The following is a 10465-nucleotide window of genomic DNA, read 5'->3' on the forward strand; positions in this document are numbered from 1 at the left end:
ACTGCAACCTCTGTCTCCTGGATTCAAGCGATTCCTGCCTCAGCCTTCCAAGTAGCTGGGATTACAGGCACACGCCACCATGCCCCATTATGTTTCTTAATTTTTTTTTTTTTTTTTTTTTTCAGAGATGGGGTCTCACGTTACCCAGACTCATTTTCGTTTCTCTTGGGCATACATAGAAACCAAATTGCTCAGGCATAGCCTGGGTATATGTTTAGCGTTCCCCAAAGCAGCCGTACATTTAAAAACATTCCTACCAACAGTGTGTGAGTGTTTTGTTTGTTCCACATCTTTACCAACAACTGGTATTGCCAAGCGTCTTTATTTTAGCCAGTCCAGTGAGTGAGTAATGGGATTTCGTGATTTTTAAAATTTTGTTTATTTTGTAGAGAAGAGATCTCATCCTGTCACCCAGGCTAGAGTGCAGTGATGTGATCATAGCTCACTGCAGCCTGGAACTCCTATGCTTAAGAGATCCTCCCACCTCAGTCTCAAGTAGCTGCAGGCATGTGCCACAGCACCTGGCTATTACTGTGTTTTTAATGTGCATTTTCCTGATTACTAATGGTCTTGAGCATTTTCTTTTCCCATGGTTATTGCATGCCATCATTATAAGATGTATTCTGATTTTGACGTAGGAGGCAGAACTTTACTCCAGACCAGATTAAAGACTGCCTGAAACAGGGAAGAAGCAAAATTGCCTCTCCGTGAGCCACACCCACCAGTGCCATTTCCGCTTACCACTGCCATGGCAGTGCCCACAAGTTACTGCCCCTTCCCACAATAACCACCCCAAAGTTACTGCCCTTTTTCTAAAACTTTCTGAATAACTTGCACCTTAATTTGTATATAATTAAAAGTAGCTATAGGCCGAGTGTGGTGGCTCACACCTTGTAATCCCAGCACTTTGGGAGGCTGAGGGGTGGAGGGAATCATTTCAGGTCAGAAGTTAGAGACCAGCCTGGCCAACATGGTGAAACCCTGTCTCTACTAAAAATACAAAATTTAGCCGGTCATGGTGGCAGGCACCTGTAATCCCAGCTACTCGGGAAGCTGAGGCAGGAGAATCGTTTGAACCCAGGAGGCGGAGGTTGCAGTGAGCCAAGATTGCACCATTGCACTCCAGCCTGGTCCATCTCAAAAAAAAAAAAAAAGAGAAAGAGAAAGAGGTAGGAGGCTTAGAGTCAGAGTCAGAGAAGTCGATGTGATGCTGGGATCTGAGCGAGAACCTGGAAGACGCTCAGCTGCTGGCTTTGAAGATGGAAGAAGACTCTATGGACCAAGGGATATAGGACAAGCTGGAAAAGGTGAGGACACAGGTTTTCCCCTGAGCTTCTTAAGAGAAGCTAACACCTGGATTTTAGTCCCACAAGACTCATTTCAGATTTTTTTTTTGAGACAGAGTCTCTTTCTGTTGCCAGGCTGGAGTGCAGTGTCGTGATCTTGTCTCACTACAACCTCCACCTCCCGAGTTCAAGCAATTCTCCTGCCTCAGCCTCCCGAGTAGCTGGGACTACAGGCACGCGCCACCATGCCCAGTTAATTTTTGTATTTTTAGTAGAGATGGGGTTTCACCATGTTGGCCAGGATGGTCTCCATCTCTTGACCTTATGATCTGCCTGCCTTGGCCTCTCAAAGTGCTGGGATGACAGCCCTGAACCACCGCACCCGACCCTAAATTCTTTCTTTTTAAATATGGACAATCAGTTATTCTAATACCATTTATTGAAAAATATATTGTTCCCCATAAAATTGACTTAGGAGCGAGGTGTGGTAGCTCATGCCTGTAGTTCCAGCTACTCGGGAGGCTGAAGCAGGAGGACTGCCTGAGCCCCGGAGTTGGAGACTGTAGTGAGTTGTAGTCACACCACTGCACTCCGGCCTAAGCAACAGAGTGAGAGCTCATCTCTAAATAAATAAACTTAGCACTTCCATCACAAAGATCAATTGATGATAATCTTGAGGGTTTCGTATCCTCTATTCTGTTCCCTTGATCTATATGTTTTTCTTTCTTTTTCGTTTTTTTTTTTTTTTTTTTTTTTTTGAGATGGAGTCTCGCTCTGTCACCCAGGCTGGAGTACAATGTTGTCCTTTTTTTTTTTGAGGAGGCCCCGCCTGCGCTGCCACCGCCCACGCTCGGTCTCAATGTTGCATCTTTTAACCAAAAATATGACATGCTGGCCGGGCGCAGTGGCTCACTCTTGTAATCCCAGCACTTTGGGGTTCGAGACCACCCCTGGGAAGCTCTGCCAGGAGAGGGTGCAGGAGGAAGGGGCTTCCCAGCGCCCACCTGCATTCCTTCTCCTCCAGCTCCTGCTGCGTGGCTGCCAGCGCACACTGTGCCCGGCTAATCTCTTCTGAAATGTTGCATCTGTACTCATCCTCACCACCTTTTGGTGCCACCCCTGGGGATAGCCTCCCACTGAGTTTCAGTGCCAACTCCATGGACAGATTCCCAGTGAGCCTCACAGGCACTTCGGAGGTTGATTTTCCAGCTTTGGCCCACCTGCGCTTAGAGGGGTGCATTCCTGCCCGCCAGCCTCTTACTCAGTGGCTGTGGATCAGCCCCACCCCAGGACAATCCAGGGAACATCCTGGACACATCCACACTTCTCTAACAAGGAATGAACTCCCACCCTTGGGGAAGGAACCCCCTTCTAAGTTTTTTTTTGTTTTTTTTTCCGAGACAGAGTCTTGCTCTGTTACCCAGGCTGGAGTGCAATGGCGCAATCTCGGCTCACTGCAACCTCTGCCTCCCGGATTCAAGCAATTATCCTGCCTCGGCCTCCCAAGTAGCTGGGATTACAGGCACGTGCCACCACGCCTGGCTACTTTTTGTATTTTTAGTAGAGACAGGTTTCACCACGTTGTTCGGGTCTTAAATTCCTGACCTGAGGTGATCCGCCTGCCTTAGCCTCCCAAAGTGCTGGGATTACAGGCATGAGCCACCATGGCAGGCCCTCTTTCCTTCTTTCTTCCTTTTCTATCTTCCTTTCTTTTTCTCTTTCACCTTCCCTTCCTCCCTTTCTTCTCTTTGTCTCCCTCCTTCCCTCCCTTCCTTATTCTCTCTTTTCTTTCCTTTCTCTCCTTCCTCCCCTCCCCCTTCCCCTCCTGTTCCCTCCTCTCCCTCTTTCCCTCCCTCCCTCCCTCCCTTCCTCCCTTCCTCTCTCTCTCTTTCCTCCCTCCCTTCCTTCCTTCCTTCCTCTCTCTCCTTCCTTCCTCTTTCTTTCTTTCTTTCTTTTTTTTTCTTTTTTTTTTTTTTGAGACGGAGTTTCACTCTTGTTACCCAGGCTGGAGTGCAATGGCGCGATCTCGGCTCACCGCAACCTCCGCCTCCTGGGTTCAGGCAATTCTCCTGCCTCAGCCTCCTGAGTAGCTGGGATTACAGGCACGCGCCACCATGCCCAGCTAATTTTTTGTATTAGTAGAGACGGGGTTTCACCATGTTGACCAGGATAGTCTCGATCTCTTGACCTCGTGATCCACCCACCTCGGCCTCCCAAAGTGCTGGGATTACAGGCTTGAGCCACCGCGCCCGGCCTCTTTCTTTCTTTCTTTCTTTCTTTCTTTCTTTCTTTCTTTCTTTCTTTCAGGGTCTTACCCTGTTGCCCAGGTTGGAGTACAGTAGTGCAATCGCAGCTCCCTGCAGCTTCGACCTCCTGGACTCAAGTAATCCTCTCACCTCAGCTTCCTGAGAATCTGGGACTACAGGAACACATCAGCATACCTGACTAACTTTTAAAAAATTTTTTAGAGGCCAGGCGTGGTGGCTCAGGCCTGTAGTCCAAGCACTTTGAAGGCCAAGGTGGGCAGATCACCTGAGGTCGGGAGTTCAAGACCAGCCTGACCAACATGGTGAAACCCCGTCTTAAAAAAAAAAAAAAAAAAAAAAAATTTTTTAGAGACTGGGTCTCACTGTATTGTCCAGGCTGGTCTCAAACTCCTGGCCTTAAGTGATCCTCCTGCCTCAGCCTCTCCAAGTGCTGGGATTATAGATGTAAGCCACCACACCTGGCCTGTTCCTTCTTTATTTTAATTAATTAATTTAGAGACAAGGTCTTGCTCTGTCACCCAGGTTGGAGTATAACAGCATGGTCATGGCTCACTAGGGCTCAGGAAATCCTCCCACCTCAGCCTCCAGAGTAGCTGGGACTACAGGTGTGCACCACCATACCCGGCTAATTAAAAAAAAAAATTTTTTTTTTTTTTTTTTGAGACAGAGTCTTGTTCTGTTGCCAGGCGCCAGGCTGAAATGCAGTGGTGCGGTCTTGGCTCACTGCAACCTCCGCCTCTTGTGTTCAAGCAACTCTCGTGCCTCAGCCTCCCATGTAGCTGGGACTACAGGCGCACGCCACCATGCCCAGCTAATTTTTGTAAATTTTTTTTTTTTTTTTGAGACAGAGTTTCGCTCTTGTTACCCAGGCTGGAGTCCAATGGCACGATCTCGTCTCACCGCAACCTCCGCCTCCTGGGTTCAGGCAATTCTCCTGCCTCAGCCTCCTGAGTAGCTGGGATTACAGGCATGCGCCACCATGCCCAGCTAATTTTTTGTATTTTTAGTAGAGACGGGGTTCACCATATTGACCAGGATGGTCTCCATCTCTTGACCTCGTGATCCACCCGCCTCAGCCTCCCAAAGTGCTGGGATTACAGGCGTGAGCCACCGCGCCCGGCCCCTAATTTTTGTATTTTTAGTAGAGACGAGGTTTTGGGCCGGGCGCGGTGGCTCATCCCTGTAATGCAAGCACTTTGGAGGCCAAGGCGGGCGGATCACCTGAGGTCGGGAGTTCAAGACCAGCCTGACAGACATGGTGAAACCCTGTCTTTAAAAAAAAAAAAAAGAGAGAGATGGGGTTTCACCTCGTTGGCCAGGACGGTCTCTATCTCTTGACCTCATGATCCACCTGCCTTGGCCTCCCAAAGTGCTGGGATTACAGGCGTGAGTCACTGCACCTGGCCTAATTTTTAAAATTTTTAAGGGTGCTCAAGCAATCCTCCCACCTCGGCCTCCAGAGTAGCTGGAACTACAGGCATGCACCACCATGCCCGGCTAATTTTTAAATTTTTTTTTTTTTTTAAAGACAGGGTTTCACCATGTTGGTCAGGCTGGTCTTGAACTCCCAACCTCAGGTGATCCGCCTGCCTTGGCCTCCAAAGTGCTTGGATTACAGGCGTGAGCCACCATGCCCGGCCAATTTTTAAAATTTTTAACAGGTGGAGGGTGGGTGTGGTGGCTCATGCCTGTAATCTCAGGACTTTGGGAGGCGGAGGCAGGCAGATCATCTAAGGTCAGGAGTTTGAGACCAGCCTCACCAACATGGAGGAACACCATCTCTACTAAAAATGCTAGCTGGGCATGGTGGTGCATGCCTGTAATACCAGCTACTTGGGAGGCTAAGGCAGGAGAATCACTTGAGCCCAGGAGGCAGAGGTTTTGGTGAGCCAAGATTTCGCCATTGCACTCCAGCCTGGGCAACAAGAGTGAAACTCTGTCTCAAAAAAACAATTTTTTTTTTTTTTTGTAGAGACAGGCTCTCACTGTGTTGCCCAGGCCAGACTGTCCTTTCTTGAAACTTTATTACTTTATAATTAATCTCTTCTTGTTGATAATATATATACATATTTTTTTGAGACGGAGTTTTGCTGTTGTTACCCAGGCTGGAGTGCAGTGGTGCGATCTCGGCTCACCACAACCTCCGCCTCCTGGGTTCAAGCAATTCTCCTGCTTCCTGAGTAGTTGGGACTAGAGGCTGTGCCACCATGCCCAGCTAATTTTTGTATTTTTAGTGGAGACGGGGTTTCACCTTGTTGACCAGGATGGTCTCGATCTCTTGGCCTCGTGATCCACCCACCTCGGCCTCCCAAAGTGGGTTGGTTTTTTTTTTTGAGATGGAGTTTCACTCCTGTTACCCAGGCTGGAGTGCAATGGTGCGATCTCGGCTCACCGCAACCTCTGCCTCCTGGGTTCAAGCAATTCTCCTGCCTCAGCCTCCCGAGTAGCTGGGACTACAGGCATGCGCCACCATGCCCAGCTAATTTTTGTATTTTTTAGTAGAGATGGGGTTTCACCTTGTTGACCAGGATGGTCTTGATCTCTCGACCTTGTGATCCACCCGCCTCGGCCTCCCAAAGTGCTGGGATTATAGGTGTGAGCCACCGCGCCCAGCTGAAAATATTTTTATACCAAACTTTCCCTGTTGAAATCATTCTGTGGTTTCTGTCCCTTTAGTGAACTGTAACTAGTGATGCAATCTTTTTCTCTGAGACGGAGTCTCACTCAGTTGGCCAGGCTGGAATGCAGTGATGCAATCTCAGCTCACTGTAACCTCCGCTTCCTGGGTTCAAGTGATTCTCTTGCCTCAGCTTCCCAAGTAGCTGGGATTACAGGCACCCGCCACCACACACAGCTGATTTTTGTATTTTTAATAGAGATGGGGTTTCACCATATTGGCCAGGCTGGTCTTGAACTCCTGACCTGAAATGATCTGCCCACCTCGGCCTCCCAAAGTACTAGGCTTACAGGTGTCAGCCACTGCGCCCAGCCCTAGTGATGAAATTTTGAAGGAGGATAAACCAAGTAGGGAAGGTGGTGAACTGTGTGTGTGGGCGTGTGCATGTGTGTGTGGGCATGGGCTGTGTGTGTGGTGTGTGGGTGTAATGTGTGGGATGTGTGTGTGGCATGTGGGTGTGTGTGGGATGTGGGTGTGGCATGTGTGTGTGGTGCAGTGTGTGTGTGTGGTGTGTGGGTGTGTGTGGTGTGTGGGTGTGGTATGTGTGGGTGTGTGGGTGTAATGTGTGGGGTGTGGGTGTGGTATGTGTGGTGCATTGTGTGTGTGTGGGTGTGTGTGGCATGTGGGGTGTGGGTGTGGTATGTGTGTGTGGTGTGTGTGGTGCAGTGTGTGTGTGTGTGGGGTGTGGGTGTGCTATGTGTATGTGGGTGTGTGTGGTGTGTGTGGTGCGGTGTGTGTGTGGTGTGTGTGTGTAATGTGTGGGATGTGTGTGGCGTGTGAGTGTGTGTGGGGTGTGGGTGTGGTATGTGTGTGTGGGTGTGGGTGTGGTGTGTGTGGTGCAGTGTGTGTGTGGTGTGTGTGTGGGGGGTGTGGGTGTGGTATGTGTGGGGGTGTGGGTGTGGTATGTGTGGGTGTGTGGGTGTAATGTGTGGGATGTGTGTGGCATGTGGGTGTGTGTGGGGTGTGTGTGTGGTATGTGTGTGTGGTGTGTGGTGCAGTGTGTGGGGGGGGTGTGTGGGGGGTGTGTGTGTGGTGTGTGTGTGGTGCAGTGTGTGTGTGGTGTGTGGGTGTGTGTGGGGTGTGGGTGTGGTATGTGTGTGTGGTGCAGTGTGTGTGTGGTGTGTGTAGTGTGTGTGGGGTGTGTTGGGGTGTATGTGTGGTGTGTGTGGTGTGTCTGGTATGTGTGTGTAGTGTGTGGTCTGTGTGATATGTGTGTGCTGTGTGGTATGTGGTGTGTGTGGTGGTGTCTGTGGTGTCTGTGTGTGGTGTGTGTAGTGTGTGGTAAGTGGCATGTGTGTGGTTTGTAGTATGTGTGGTGTGTGGTATGTGGAGTGTGTGTTGTATATGTGTGTGTGGGGTGTGTAGTGTGTGTGTGGTGTTTGTGTGGTGTGGAGTGTGTGGGGTGCGTGGCGTGTGTGGTGGGTAGCATGTGGTGTGTGTAGTCTGTGATGTGGAGTGTGTGCTGTGTGTGGGGTTGTGTGGTGTGTGTGATGTGCAGTGTGTGGGGTTTGTGTGACGTGTAGTATGTGTATGGTATGTGCTATGTGTGGAGTGTGTATGTGGTGTGTGTGCTGTATGGTGTATGTGGTGTGTATGTGTGTGTGGTGTGGAGTGTGTTGGGCGTGTGGTATGTGATGTGTTTGGGTGTGTGTGTGATGTGTGTGTGCTGGGTGTTTAGTGTGGTGTGTGTGGTGTGTGTGTGGTGTGAAATGGGGGTGTGTGTGGTGTGGTGTGGTGTATGGGGTATGTGGGTGTGTGTGGTGTGGGGTGTGTTGTGTGGGTGTGTGTGGTGTGTGTGGTGTGCGGTATGTATGGGTGTGTGGGGTGTGTGTGTGATGTGTGTGGGGTGTGCTGTGTGTGGAGTGTGGTATGTGTGGTGTGTTTGTGGTGTGTGTGGTATGTGTATGGGTGTGTGTGGGGTGTGTGTGGTGTGTTGTGTGTGTGGTGTGTAGGGTTGTGTGTATGTGTGTATGGTATGCTTGTGGTGTGTGTGGTGTGCATGGTGTGGTGTGTGTGGTGTGTGTGTGGGTGTGTGTGGTGTGTGGTGTGGTGTGTATGGTGTGGTGTGCGTGGTGGGGTGTGTGTGGTGTGATGTGCATGGTGGTGTGTGTGGTATGCATGTGGTGTAGTGTGTGTTGTGTGGTGTGTGTGGGGTGTGTGTAGTGTGGTGTGCATGCTGGGGTGCGTGTGGTGTGTGCATGGGGGTGTGTGTGGTGTGGTGTGTGGTGTGGTGTGTGTGGGTTTGTGTGTGGTGTGGGTGGGTTTGTGTGTGGTGTGGTGTGCATGCTGGGGTGCATGTGGTGTGGTGTGCATGGGGGTGTGTGTGGTGTGTGTGGGTTTGTGTGTGGTGTATGGTGTGAGTTTGTGTGTGGTGTGTGCTGTGAGTTTGTGTGTGATGTGCGTGAGGGTGTGTGTGGTATGTGTGTGTGGTGTGTGGTGTGTGGGTGTGTGGTATGTGTGTGGGGTGTGTGTGCTGTGCATGGGTGTGTGTGGTGTGATGTGGTGTGTGCGGTGTGATGTGTGTGTGAGGTGTGCATGGGGGTGTGTGTGGTGTGGTGTGTGAGAGAGTTGAAACCCGGTGACCAGGGAAACTGGGGCAGGGAAGAGCACTGTGCAGTGAAGACCTCAGCGGCCAGTCACCAGTGCAGCAATGACCAAGGAAGGGCCTATGGGGACGCAGGGACAGCGCCAGCCAGTGGCCGGTGGCAGGAGGTCGTCGGGCTGGAAGCCATGAGCACAGGGAGTGGGAGAGGGGAGCTCAGATCAGGTAGGGCCCTGTAGCTCACAGGAGGGGCTTTGTTGTTCAGCCTGTGAGGCAGGAGCTCCTGGGGGCAGGGAAGACGTGATCTGACCGATTTTATTTTATTTCATTTTATTTTGTTATTTAGAGACAGAGACACACTCTATCACCCAGTCTAGAGTGCAGTGATGCAATCTCAGCTCACTGCAACCTCCACCTCCCGGGTTCAAGTGATTCCCCTGCCTCAGCCTCCCAAGTAGCTGGGACTACAGGTGCCTGCCAGCACCCTAGCTAATTTTTTGTATTTTTAGCAGGGAAGGGGTTTCACCATGTTGGCTAGGCTGGTCCTGCCTTCAAATGATCTGCCCACCTCGGCTTCACAAAGTGCTGGGATTACAGGTATGAGCCACCACTCCTGGCCCTTTACTTTTTTGAGACAGAGTCTTGTTCTGTCACCTGGGCTGGAATGAAGCGGCAAGATCACAGCTCATTGCAGCCTCTACTTCCCAGGCTCAAGCAATCCTCCCGCCTCAGTTGGCCAAGTAGCTGGGACTACAGGTTCATCACCACGCCTGGCTAATTTTTTAATTTTTTGTAGAGACAGGGGGCCCGCTTTTTGCCCAGGCTGTTCTTAAACTCCTGGGCTCCAGCGATCCTCCTGCCTAGGCCTCCCGAAGTGCTGGGATTACAAATGTGAGCCACCTTGCCCAGCCAATTGGATCTATTTTAACTGGAGCCCTCTGGCTGCTTTGCTGATGACAGCAAGCTGACCTACAGCAAGTGTGCTCCAGGACAGACGCAGGGAGCCCCCATAGGAAACTACTGGGAGTCAGGTGAGAGAAACTGGTTTTGAACCAGAATGTTGGTAGTGGAGTGTGGGAAGTAGGAAAGTTCCTTTTTAAAGTTTCCTTTCTTGTTAACTTTGTTAAGCCCTAACCTATGTAGCTGTTAGAGACGCCATGCTTACAGGCACGTAGTACACTGTGTGTCCTTATACTTTAACCAAGCTATCTGAGCTGGACATGCTCACAGGCATGTCCCAGCTCTCCAGTGCTTTTACCTGTTTAGAACAGTTTTAAGTTGTTAGCCAATTGGGTTTTAGTTTTTTTTTTTTTTTTTTTTGAGACGGAGTTTTTGCTCTTGTTACCCAGGCTGGAGTGCAATGGCGTGATCTCGGCTCACTGCAACCTCCACCTCCTGGGTTCAGGCAATTCTCCTGTCTCAGTCTCCTGAGTAGCTGGGATTACAGGCACGCGCCACCATGCCCAGCTAATTTTTTGTATTTTTAGTAGAGACAGGGTTTCACCATGTTGACCAGGATGGTCTTGATCTCTTGACCTCGTGATCCACCCGCCTCGGCCTCCCAAAGTGCTGGGATTACAGGCTTGAGCCACTGTGCCCGGCGGGTTTTAGTTTAGATCGTGAGGTCTGGCTCCCGCCAATGGAGATCAGACACAGCAGTAAGGACGACCCCAAATGCATAAGGAATACATTT

The sequence above is a fragment of the Aotus nancymaae genome, unplaced genomic scaffold (genome assembly GCF_030222135.1).
Source record: "Aotus nancymaae isolate 86718 unplaced genomic scaffold, 86718_ANA_hifiasm-v0.15.2.pri h1tg000076l, whole genome shotgun sequence".
NCBI classification, from domain to species: Eukaryota; Metazoa; Chordata; class Mammalia; order Primates; family Aotidae; genus Aotus; species Aotus nancymaae.